General features: G+C 52.5%; 1 long non-coding RNA gene across 1 annotated transcript in view; it reads left to right on the forward strand.

Annotated features, from left to right (window-relative positions):
* The first annotated feature begins 2,194 nt into the window (after nt 1-2,194).
* Nucleotides 2,195-12,844, forward strand: part of LOC140429144 (uncharacterized) — a 68,325-nt gene continuing 57,675 nt past the window's right edge. The window contains exon 1 of the long non-coding RNA XR_011948989.1: nt 2,195-2,277. This is a non-coding gene — a long non-coding RNA (uncharacterized lncRNA). The remainder of the gene's footprint in view (nt 2,278-12,844) is intronic.

Genomic DNA, 12,844 nt, shown 5'->3' on the forward strand with positions numbered 1-12,844 from the left:
GGCGGGTAGGGTGCAGTCAGTCAAGATGACGGTGCTCCCAAGGCTTTTGTTCCTGTTCCAGTGCCTCCCCATTCTTATCCCGAAGGCCTTCTTTAGGCGGGTCAACAGGAGTATAACGGGGTTTGTGTGGGCACAAGTGACTCCGAGGGTGAGAAGGGTGTTCCTGGAGCGGAGTAGGGATGGGGGGGGGCTGGCGCTGCCCAACCTCTGTGGGTACTACTGGGCCGCCAATGCGGCGATGGTGCGCAAGTGGGTGATGGAGGGGGAGGGGGCGGCATGGAAGAGGCTGGAGACGGCGTCTTGTGATGGTACGAGTCTGGAGGCGCTGGCAACGGCGCCGCTGCCGCTCCCTCCAATGAGGTATACCATGAGCCCGGTGGTGGCAGCTGCCCTCAAAATTTGGGGGCAATAGAGGCGGCACAGGGGGGAAGTGGGGGCCTCGGTGTGGACCCCGATGCGGGGGGACCACCGGTTTGTCCCAGGGAGAATAGATGGAGGGTTTACGGGGTGGCACAGGGCAGGGATAAGAAGGTTGGGGGACCTGTTTGTGGATGGGAAGTTCGCGAGCCTGGGTGAGCTGGAGGAGAAGTACGGGCTCCCCCTTTAGGTATCTACAGGTAAGGGCGTTTGCCAGGCGGCAAGTGGTGGAATTCCCGCTGCTGCCGCCACGCACAATACAGGACAGGGTGCTATCGGGGGCGTGGGTTGGCGAGGGGAAGATCTCGGCAACATACCAGGTGATGCAGGAGGAGGAGAAGGAGGCGTCGGTGGAGGTGCTGAAAGGTAAGTGGGAGGAGGAGTTGGGGGAGGGGATCGAGGAGGGGACGTGGGCAGATGCCCTAGGGAGAGTCAACTCTTCCTCTTCGTGCGCGAGGCTCAGCCTCATCCAGTTTAAGGTGCTGCACAGGGCACACATGACCGGGACAGGGATGAGCCATTTTTTTGCGGGTGAGGACAGGTGTGTTAGGTGCTCAGGGAGCCCAGCAAACCACACCCATATGTTCTGGCCATGCCCAGCACTGGAGGAATTTTGGAAGGGCGTAGCGAGGACGGTGTCGAGGGTGGCAGGATCCAGGGTCAAACCGGGCTGGGGGCTCATAATATTTGGGGTTGTAGAGGAGCCGGGAGTGCAGGCGGCTAAAGAGGCTGGTATTCTGGCCTTTGCATCCCTGGTAGCCCGGCAAAGGATTCTTCTTCAGTGGAAGGAGCGAGGCCCCCAAACGTGGAATCCTGGATCAATGATATGGTGGGGTTTATTAAATTGGAGAGGGTGAAATTTGCCTGAAGGGGATCGGTACAAGGGTTCTTCAGGCGGTGGCAACTGTTCTTGGACTTCCTGGCAGAACGGTAGACAATGGTCGGCAGCAGCAGCAACCCGGGGGGGGAGGGGGGGTGGGGGATCTATTTTATTTTTGTTTGTCTATACTGGGGGATCTGAGGGGGTGTATATATTTGCTATGTTTGCTATGTGTTTCGGCGGGTGTTAATATATTATTTATGTAAAGGGGGGAGCGGGCACTGGGTCGTTTTGTTTTTTTTTGTATTTAATTCTATTGGGTTCCTTTTTCATTTTGTTGTTGATATTTTGTGAAAACTTTAATAAAAATTATTTTTAAAAAAAGAAAAAAGGGCTTCTGGAGAAGGTGGAGGACCTGGAAAATAGGTCCCGTCAGCAGAATTTAAGAATTGTTGGTCTCCCGGAGGGGGCTGAGGGAGTGGATGCTGCCCCGTATGTGGCAGGCATGTTCCAGAAGCTGTTGGGGAATGATGTCTTCCCTAGTCTGTTGGAGGTGGACAGGGTGGACAGGGCGCACAGAGCACTGGTGAGGCAGCCGCGAGCCCCCCCCCCCCCCCACCCCACCCCCGAGCGATGGTGGTCAGGTTCCACAGGTACCTGGACAAGGTGCGGGTGCTACAGTGGGCCAAGCGCAGGCGGAGCTGCAATTGGAACAATAGTGTCTTGCGCATCTACCAGGACCTGAGCGTGGAGGTGGCCAGAAGGAGAGCAGGCTACAAGCAAGTCAAAGAGATTTTGTTTAAGAAGCAGGTGAAGTTTGGGCTGCTGTACCCGGCGCATCTTTGGGTCACGCATGAGGGACAACACCATTATTTTGAGGAGCCCGAGCACGCGATGGACTTTGCCAAGAGAAAAGGGCTGGTTCCGAACTGAGGACTTTTGGACTTAAGTTAAAAAGTTATTGAGTGATGTTTATATGTTTTTCTTGTTCCGTTTTCTCTTCTGTATTCGAGTTTTTGCTGGAGAAGAGGGAAGATAAGGTATTTGGTTCTGGGGGCTTTGTGTGTTCTGATGGGGGTGGTTGGAAGTGCCTATTACTTTGTATTACTTGAATTGCACTATTGTCGGGGTTTTCTTTGTTCCTTGTTTTTTTTTCAGAGCAATTGCTCGAGGAAGGCTGGTTTGAGGAAGTGGTGTCGATGGGCGGGGGAGATGGGTCAGAGGGAACAATAGGTGGGAGACTTGTTGGCGCCGGAGTTGAGAGCCACCAGGCTAGCTGGGTGAGCTGGTCTACGGAAGCCAGGTGGGGGGTGTGCATATAGCTCGTTATGGCAGGGGTTAGGTTACAGGGTGTTGTTGTAGTTGATCTGCTGACGAGGGAGGGACTTGGGTTTAGTAACATTGAGGAGGTCGGAGGTGGGGGCTGCCAGGAGGCGGGCCAGGGTAGACACGACACTGGGGCGGGGACAGGCCCAAGAAAGGAGATGGCTGATCGATGAAGAGGGGGGCACAGTGCCCCCCAACCAGGCTGATTACCGGGAACGTTAGAGGGTTAAACGGGCCGGTAAAGAGGGCACATGTGTTCGCGCATCTGAGGGCGCTGTAGGCGGATGTAATTATGCCACAAGAGACTCATCCGAAAGTAGCTGACCAGGTCAGATTAAGGAAGGGCTGGATTAGCCAGGTCTTCCACTTGGGGCTGGATACTAAGACCAGAGGGGTCGTGATTTTGGATAACAAATGGGTGCAATTTGAGGTGGGTAGCACAATTTCGGATGGGGGAGGTAGATTTGTCATGGTGAGTGGCAAGCTTGAGGGGATGAGGGTAGTCTTGGTCAATGTATATGCCCCAAATTGGAATGATGTGGAGTTTATTAAGAGACTGCTGGGGAAGATACCTGACCTGGACTCGCACAAGCTGATTATGGGAGGTGATTTTAACACAGTCCTTGACCCCGGCCTGGACCGGTTGTGTTCAAAAATGGGTAGGGTGAAGGCAATGGCAAAGGAACTGAGGGGGTCATGGAGCAAATGGGGGTTTGACCCATGGAGGGTTAGTCTGCCGATGGGGAGGGAGTTTTCGTTCCACTCACATGTCCATAAGGTGTATTCCCGAATTGATTTTTTCATCATGAGCAGGGATTTGCTGGCGGGGGTGACGGACGTAGAATATTCGGCGATCGCTATTTCGGACCATGCCCCACACTGGGTGGATCTGCAGGTCTGCAAGGAAAGCTTTCAGCGCCCACAATGGGGGTTAGAGGTTGGACTGTTGGCAGGCGAGGCGATGTGTGAGAGGGTGAGGAAATGTATGCAAAACTACCTGCAGGTCAGTGACACAGGGGAAGTCTCAGCTGCGGTGCTCTGGGAAGCGCTGAAGGCAGTGGTGAGAGGGAGCTGATCTTGATTCGAGCCCATAGGGACAGGGCGGACAGGGCAAAAACGGACCGACTGGTAAAGGAGATCTTACAGACAGACAGGAGGTATGCGGAGACCCTGCGGGCAGAGCTATTAAGGGAACGACTGAGGCCACAGACTGAGTTTGGGGTGTTGTCCACAGGTAAGGCTGTGGAGCAGCTTAGAAAGGCGAGGGGTGCGATTTACGAGCACAGGGAGAAAGCCAGTAGAATGCAGGCACAGCAACTGAGGAAGAGGGAGGCGGCCAGGGAAATAGGGAAGGTAGTCGACGGGGGAGGGAAACTTGGTAGGGGATCCGGCAGGGCTGAACAAGGTGTTTAGGGACTTCTACAAGTAAGCTTTATACCTCGGAACCCCCTGCGGGGCCGGAGGGGATGAGGCGCTTTTTGGACGGACTGACCTTCCCAAAAGTGGGTATGGGGTTGGTAGACAGGCTGGGGGCCCCGATTAGGGCCGAAGAAATATTGGAGGGCTTGAGGGCCATGTAATCGGGTAAAGCCCCGGGGCCGGATGGGTATCTGGTGGACTTCTATTATAAAGTTCTCTGAGATAGTGGGGCCAGTGCTGGTTAGGGTTTTTAATGAGGCAAGAGACAGAGTGGTTTTACCCCCGACAATGTCACAGGCCACCATCTCCCTGATACTGAAACGGGACAAAGACCCGGAGGCATGTGGGTCCTGTAGGCCAATCTCTCTGCTCAATGTAGATGCAAAATTACTGGTCAAGCTTTTGGCTTCGAGGATTGAGGACTGTGTGCCGGACGGTATTATGGAAGACCAGACCGGGTTCATCAAGGGCAGGCAGCTTAGATTGGTGGCCAATCTAAGAAGGCTGCTAAATGTGATCATGATGCCCCCCGAGAGCAGGGAGGTAGAGGTAGTCGTGGCAATGGATGCCGAAAAGACTTTTGACCGGGTTGAGTGGGACTATTTATGGGAGGTGTTGGGACGATTTGGGTTTGGGGAGGGCTTTATCGACTGGGTTAGGCTGCTGTAGCAGGTTCCGGAGGCTAGTGTAAGGACGAATGGGGTGACGTCTGGCTATTTTAGACTGTACCGAGGGGCAAGGCAGGTGTGCCCCCTCTCTCCACTGCTGTTTGCGCTAGCAATAGAACCGCTGGCAATTGCTCTGAGAGTTTCAAGGGGCTGGAAGGGGCTGGTTCGGGGGTGGGGGCGGGTGGAACACAAAGTCTCGTTATTCGCCGACAACCTGCTCTTATACGTCACGGACCCAGTGGCTGGGATGGATGGAATCATGGGAATCTTGAGGGAATTCGGCGGTTCTCGGGGTACAAACTGAACATGGCAAAGAGTGAGATGTTTGTAGTCCAGGCGGGGGGCCAGGAGGGTCAGCTGAGGGGGCTGCCGTTTAGGTTAGTAAGGGATAGTTTCAGTTACTTAGGGTTACAGGTGGCGCGCGACTGGGGTCGGTTGCACAAGTTGAACTTATCCCGATTCGTGAAGCAAATGAGGATCGAGTTTCGGAGGTGGGATGCGCTCCCACTGGCATTAGTGGGGAGAGTGCAGAAGGTGAAAAAGACGATCCTCCCGAGATTTCTGTTCGTATTCTAGTGTCTCCCCATTTTCGTTCCGCGATCCTTTTTTAAGAGGGTCAATAAAATGATTATGGGATTTGTGTGGGCGGGAAATTCCCCGCGGGTGAAGAGGGTGATGCTCGAGAGGAACTGAGGGGAAGGGGGGCTGGCGCTGCCAAATTTGGTAATTACTACTGGGCGGCCAACATAGCTATGATAAGGAAGTGGATGGTGGGTGCGGGGTCGGTTTGGGGGCGGATGGAGGCCGCTTCGTGCAGGGGCACCAGTTTGGCAGCCCTGGTTACGGCGCCCTTGCCGCTCCCGCCGGCACGGTACTCCACCAGCCCTATAGTGGTATTGGTTTTGCAGATCTGGGGCCAATGGAGGAGGCACATGGGGGAAGTGAGAGCATCAGTTTTGTCCCCAATTTGTAATAATCACTGGTTTGCCCCGGAGAATATGGACGGTGGGTTCCGAATATGGCGGAGGGCTGGGATTGAGAGGATGGGGGGTCAGTTCTTAGAAGGGAGCTTCCCGAGCATGAGGGCGCTGGAGGAGAAATTTGGGCTGGCGAGAGGGAATGATTTCAGGTACTTGCAGGTGCGGGACTTTCTACGCAGACAGATTCCATCCTTCCCACGCCTGCCACTTAGGGGGATCCATGACAGGGTAGTGTCCAGTGGATGGGTGGGGGAGGGGAGGGTCTCAGATATATATAAAGAACTTATGGGAGCAGAGGAGACGCAGACCGAGGAGCTGAAGCTTAAGTGGGAAGAGGAACTCAGAGTTGAGATAGAAGAGGGCTTATGGACGGAGGCGTTGAGCAGGGTAAACGTGACCCCAACAGGCTCAGCCTAATCCAATTCAAGGTCGTCCACTGGGCCCACATGACAGTGGCCCGGATGAGTAAATTCTTTGGATTTTAGGACAGGTGCACCAGATGTGCGGGAGGACCAGCGAACCATGTCCACATGTTCTGCGCATGTCCAAAACTCAGGGGGTACTGGCAGGGATTCGCGGACGTTATGTTCCGGGTACTGAAAACAAGGGTGGTGATGAGTCCAGAGGTGACAATTGTGGGGGTCTCGGAGGACCCAGGAGTCCAGGAGGAGAGAGAGGCCGACATTCTGGCCTTTGCTTCCCTGGTAGCCCGGCGACGAATACTGCTGTCATGGAGGGACTCAAAGCCCCCGAAGTCGGAGGCCTGGCTAGTGGACATGGCGAGCTGTCTCGGTCTGGAGAAAATTAAGTTTGCACTGAGAGGGTTACTGTCAGGGTTCGCCCGGAGGTGGCAACCATTTATCGACATCTTCGCGGAAAATTAATCGTCAGCAGAGGGATGGGGGGCGGGGAGGGGGGGGGGGGGGGGGAGCGGAAGGGGGGTTAGGGTAACGTAGATTTGGGGGTTAATTAGGCGGGTCCTTGTGGGATGGGAGCCGGTTTTTGCAATATGTTTATTGTTCTTTGCACACTGTTCTGTACTGTTGCTGTTTACTATGCCAAAAATGCATCAATAAAATTGTTTATTAAAAAAAACCCACAACTCACTGGAATCATATTCTCCCTCCAAATTAAATGCCACGCCAGTGGCTAATTCGACCTGCCTGATCCACAACTGGATGTAAACCGGAGATAGGGCTGGAAAATGGGATTAGCTAGGGAGCTCTTTTGGGAGTCAGTGCAGACATGGGACGAGATTCTCCGACCCCCCGCCGGGTCGGAGAATCGCCGGGGGCTGGCGTGAATCCCGCCCCCGGCGGTTGCCGAAGTCTCCGGCACCGGATATTCGGCAGGGGCGGGAATCGCGCCGCGCCGGTTGGCGGGCCCCCCCGCGCGATTCTCCGGCTCGGATGGGCCGAAGTCTCGCCGCTAAAATGCCTGTCCCGCCGGCGTAGATTAAACCACCAACCTTACCGGCGGGACAAGGCGGCGCGGGCGGGCTCCGGGGTCCTGGGGGGGGCGCGGGGCGATCTGTCCCCGGGGGGTGCCCCCACGGTGGCCTGGCCCGCGATCGGGGCCCACCGATCCGCGGGTGGGCCTGTGCCGTGGGGGCACTCTTTTCCTTCCGCCTTCGCCACGGTCTCCACCATGGCGGAGGCGGAAGAGACTCCCTCCACTGCGCATGCGCGGGAATGCCGTCATCGGCCACTAACGCTCCCGCGCATGCGCCGCCCGGAGATGTCATTTCCGCGCCAGCTGGTGGGGCACCAAACGCCTTTTCCGCCAGCTGGCGGGGCGGAAATTCGTCCGGCGCCGGCCTAGCCCCTTAAGGTTGGGGCTCGGCCCCCCAAGATGCAGAGCATTCCGCACCTTTGGAGCGGCGCGATGCCCGACTGATTTGCGCCGTTTTGGGCACCAGTCGGCGGACATCGCGCCGTTTCCGGAGAATTTCGCCCATGATGGGCCAAATGCACCATGACTTGCAATCACAGAAAGTGCAACACCTGTCCCTTTACTTCCTACCTCCTCACCAATCAAGGCCCCAAACACTCCTTTCAACTTAAGCAATGTTTCACTTCCTTCAATTTGATCTATTGTATGCCCTGCTCCCAATATGTTTTTTTTCTGTGTTGGGAAGATTAAACGCAGGTTGGGTGACCACTTTGCGGAACACCTTTGGTCAATCCAAAAGCCTGACCCAAATCTTCCTGTTGCTTGCCATTTTAACCCAATGCCACATCTCGGCTCTTGGCCTGCTGCAATGTTCCGGTGAAGCCTGGCAAGCTGGAGGAGCAGATCTCATCATCCACGTTACCGCCCTCGGCCCACGAAGGTGAATTCAACAACTTTAGATTGTGACCTTTCTCCTCCACCTTAAACCCTTTTAAAACAAATATTCCATGCAAGTATTGTCTCAATACAAACATCCCATGCGCTCCAACACCAGGTACTTGTCATTTATTCTCGAATCTGCTACATCTTGTTGCAAACTCTCACAACTACAGTTTAATAGCCAACATATTCTCCCTCACTTAATACCGATGAAGAGTCAATTGGACTCAAAAGATTCTCTGATTTCTCACCCGACAGATGCTTCCAGACCTGCTGAGTTTTTCCAGCACCCTCTGTTCTTGTTTCAGATTCCAGTATCAGCGGTGTTTTGCTTATTTAAGAAGCTGTTAGGGTTCACATACTGGGCTGGGCTGTACCAGGTGAGACCGGACTGGGGGAGTTGAGGGGAAAGGAATGTGCAAAATCTAGCCAGGTGGGGAGAAGGTGGATGTGGGTTTAACATAGAACATTAGAACATTACAGCGCAGTACAGGCCCTTCGGCCCTCGATGTTGCGCCGACCTGTGAAACCACTCGAAAGCCCATCTACACTATTCCCTTATCGTCCATATGTCGATCCAATGACCATTTGAATGCCCTTAGTGTTGGCAAGTCCACTACTGTTGCAGGCAGGGCATTCCACACCCTTACTACTCTCTGAGTAAAGAACCTACCTCTGACATCTGTCCTATATCTATCTCCCCTCAATTTAAAGCTATGTCCCCTCGTGCTAGACATCACCATCCGAAGAAAAAGTCTCTCACTGTCCACCCTATCCAATCCTCTGATCATCTTGTATGCCTCAATTAAGTCACCTCTTAACCTTCTTCTCTCTAACGAAAACAGCCTCAAGTCAAACAGCCTCAAGTCCCTCAGCCTTTCCTCATAAGATCTTCCCTCCATACCAGGCAACATTCTGGTAAATCTCCTCTGCACCCTTTCCAATGCTTCCACATCCTTCCTATACTGCGGCGACCAGAATTGCACGCAATATTCCAAATGCGGCCGCACCAGAGTTTTGTACAGCTGCAACATGATCTCATGGCTCCGAAACTCAATCCCTCTACCAATAAAAGCTAACACACCGTACGTCTTCATAACAACCCTCTCAACCTGGGTGGCAACTTTCAGGGATCTATGTACATGGACACCGAGATCTCCCTGCTCATCCACACTGCCAAGAATCTTACCATTAGCCCAGTACTCTGTCTTCCTGTTATTCCTTCCAAAATGAATCACCTCACACTTTTCTGCATTAAACTCCATTTGCCACCTCTCAGCCCAGCACTGCAGCTTATCTATGTCCCTCTGTAACTTGTAACATCCTTCCGCACTGTCCACAACTCCACCGACTTTAGTGTTATCTGCAAATTTACTCATCCATCCTTCTACGCCCTCCTCCAGGTCATTTATAAAAATGACAAACAGCAGTGGCCCCAAAACAGATCCTTGTGGTACACCACTAGTAACTGGACTCCAGTCTGAACACTTCCCATCAACCACCACCCTTTGTCTTCTTCCAGCTAGCCAATTTCTGATCCAAACTGCTAAATTTCCCTGAATCCCATGCCTCCGTATTTTCTGCAGTAGCCTACCGTGGGGAACCTTATCAAATGCTTTACTGAAATCCATATACACCACATCAATTACTTTACCCTCATCCACCTGTTTGGTCACCTTCTCAAAGAACTCAATAAGGTTTGTGAGGCACGACCTACCCTTCACAAATCAGGAGAGACAAATCAGGTGGGAGGAGGTGGCAGGCACATGAATGACGGGAGTTGGTGGAGCTGAAGGCCAACATAGAAGGGGTGCTTGTAAAGCAGTGAAGGAGTGGGTGGGTGCTAATATTGCATGAGAGGGATGGGGTACAAAAACACTCCTGACTGAGGGGAAGGGATGGTCTGAAGGAAATCGAGGGCTTTGGTCCCAGTCAGTCATGTACTTCACGGACCGATGGCACATGGTTGGGTTTAGAGATTTAAATCAGTCCTGGTGTAGCCTGCTCCATGCTATCAGGCAAAGTGTGGCATGCAAGCCTAGGACCCAGTCTAGCAGGGGGGAAGGCCCATCAGTGCATTGGGGGTCATACATAGTATGGTGTGCACGACATGGCCAGTTCACACAAAGGAGTCCCGGGGGTGGGAGGCTCAGTACTGGGCTGCCAGTACTATCACTGTCAGGAAAGACATCAGCAGTCTATAAGTGGGGAACTGGTAACACAGTGAGTGGAGCTCGAAGCTCTCATTGGGGGTAGGGGTCCCTGTAAGTGACAGTGCAGAGCAGTAAGGTCCACATGAGGCATGGGGAGATCCACAGTAATTGGTTCATGGGGGAGGACAGTAATATCGACCACGACAACTATGGGCTCTGGGGAGGCTGGAGATGACCAGAGGGAAGTGGGCTTGTACATCTGTCTTCACTAAGGAGGACACAAATAACCTTCCATAAGTACTAGGGGACAGAGGGTCTAGCATGAAGGAGGAACTGAAGGAAATCCTTATTAGTCAGGAAATTGCATTGGGGAAATTGATGGGATTAAAACCCGCTAAGTCCCCAGGGCCAGATGCTGTGCATCCCAGGGTACATAGGAAGTGGCCCTAGAAATAGTGGACACATTGGTGATCATTTTCCAGCATTCTATAGACTCTGGAAGAGTTCCAATGGATTGGAGGGTAGCTAATGTAACCCCACTTTTTAAAAAAGGAGGGAGAGAGAAAACGGGGAATTATAGACCGGTTAGCCTGACATCGGTAGTGGGGAAAATGTTGGAGTCAATTATTAAGGATAAAATAATTGAGCATTTGGAAAGTGGGGACAGGATCGGTCCAAGTCAGCATAGATTCACTAAAGGGAAATCATGCTTTTCAAATCTTCTGGAATTTTACAAGGATGTGACCAGTCGAGTGGACAAGGCTTAACCAGTGGATGTTGTGTATCTGGGCTTTCAAAAGGCTTTTGACAATGTCCCACACAAGAGATGAATTAAAGCTCATGGTATTGGGGGTACTGTATTGACGTGGATAGAGAACTGGTTGGCAGACAGGAAGCAGAGAGGGTCCTTTTCAGAGTGGCAGGCAGTGACTAGTGGGGTATCGCAAGGTTCAGTGCTGGGACCCCAGCTGTTCACAATATACATTAATGATTTGGACGAAGGAATTGCAAGCAATATCTCCAAATTTGCAGATGACACTAAGCTGGGTGGCAGTGTGTGCTGTGAGGAGGGTACAAAGAGGCTGCAGGGTGACTTGGACAGGCTGGCAGCATGGGCAAATACTTGGCAAATGCAATATAATGTGGGTAAATGTGAGGTTATCCACTTTGGTGGTCAAAAACAGGAAGGCAGATGGCAGCTTAAGAAAAGAGGGAGTGCAACGAGACCTGGGCATCATGGTGGAACAGTTGTTGAAGGTTGGCATGCAGATACAGCAGACAATTAGGAAAGATTATGGCATGCTGGCCTTCACATCGAGAGAATTTGGGTATGGGACCAGGGATGTCTTGCTGCAGTTATTCAGGAGGCCATACCTTAAGTATTGTGTGCAGTTTTGCTCTCCTAGTTTGAGGAAAGACATTCTTGACGAATTCCCGGGATAGCAGGACTGACATATGAAGAAAGACTGGATCGACTGGGCTTGCACTCATGGGAGTTTCAAAATATGAGAGTGGATCTCACAGAAACATAAAATTCTGATGGGACTGGGCAGGCTAGATGTGGAAGAATGTTCCTGATATTGGGGGTGTCCAGAACTAGGGGTCACAGCCTAAGAATAAGGGGTAAGCCATTCAGGACTGAGATGAGGAAGAGCTTCTTCCCTCAGGGAGTTGTGAACGTGTGGAACTCTCTACCACAGAAAGCTGTTGTGGACAGTTTGTTGGATATATTCAAGAGGGAGCTGGACGTGTCCCTTGCGGCTAGAGGGACCAAGGAGTATGGAGAGAAAGCAGGAGTGAGATACTGAATTTGCAAGATCAGCCATGATCATATTGAATGGTGGTGCAGGCTCGAAGGGCCGAATGGCCTATTCCTGCCCCTATTTTTTATGTTCCTATCATGGGCTTCCAGGAAGATCACTGGGACTACCACAGTAATGGGGAAGGTTGGAAGCTGGTCTCGAAGTACATCAGCAGGCCCACAGCTTCATCAACCCGATGCATTGACACAGTTGAAGAACAAGTTTGGAAAAGAATTGCCAGGGGAGGTGTCTGATGGCATGTCGGAGGAATCCACTACTGGGCACATGGTCTAATCCTTTGGGTTTGAACACACGGAGATCAGGGTACAGCTGAGGAATGTTATGAAGAGATAGATGCAATGTGTCAGATTTGGCCACGCTGACTCATGGCGTGCTCTCTTACAACATGAGTGCTGGGGGCAACATGCGAGTTGTTCTGAGTGGGATCCACATGGCAAACAGGGTACACAGCTTGCAATTGTTAAATGTGTGCAAGGCACGGCTGATTACTCATCCAAAGGAGTCAACCTGACCCTGCCTGGAATAAGGCGGCTGTCGTATGGCTGCATGCACCCCTCTCCAAGCCTCTTTATGAATATACTGCCACGTTGGGAATGCTCGAACATCTATCGTCCTTCAAAATGTGCTGGACGGCAAAGGCACACCTGGGAACAGGTTAAGTGGATTGGCCATGCTAAAATTGCCCCGAACGTCCAAAGATGTGCAGGTTAGGTGTGGTTATCACGTTACAGGGATAGAGCGGTGAATGGGCGTGGGTAAGGTCCTCTTTCAGAGGGTCGGTGCAGATGCGATGGGTTGAATGGCCTCCTGCACTGTAGAAATTCTATGGTTCTACGGCAAGGCCCAGGGTGTATTGTAGATGCCTCTCATTTTTGGAGATGAGCGAGGGAGAGAGTGCCACAGACAC

This window comes from Scyliorhinus torazame, chromosome 9, assembly GCF_047496885.1.
Source record: "Scyliorhinus torazame isolate Kashiwa2021f chromosome 9, sScyTor2.1, whole genome shotgun sequence".
Lineage (NCBI taxonomy): Eukaryota > Metazoa > Chordata > Chondrichthyes > Carcharhiniformes > Scyliorhinidae > Scyliorhinus > Scyliorhinus torazame.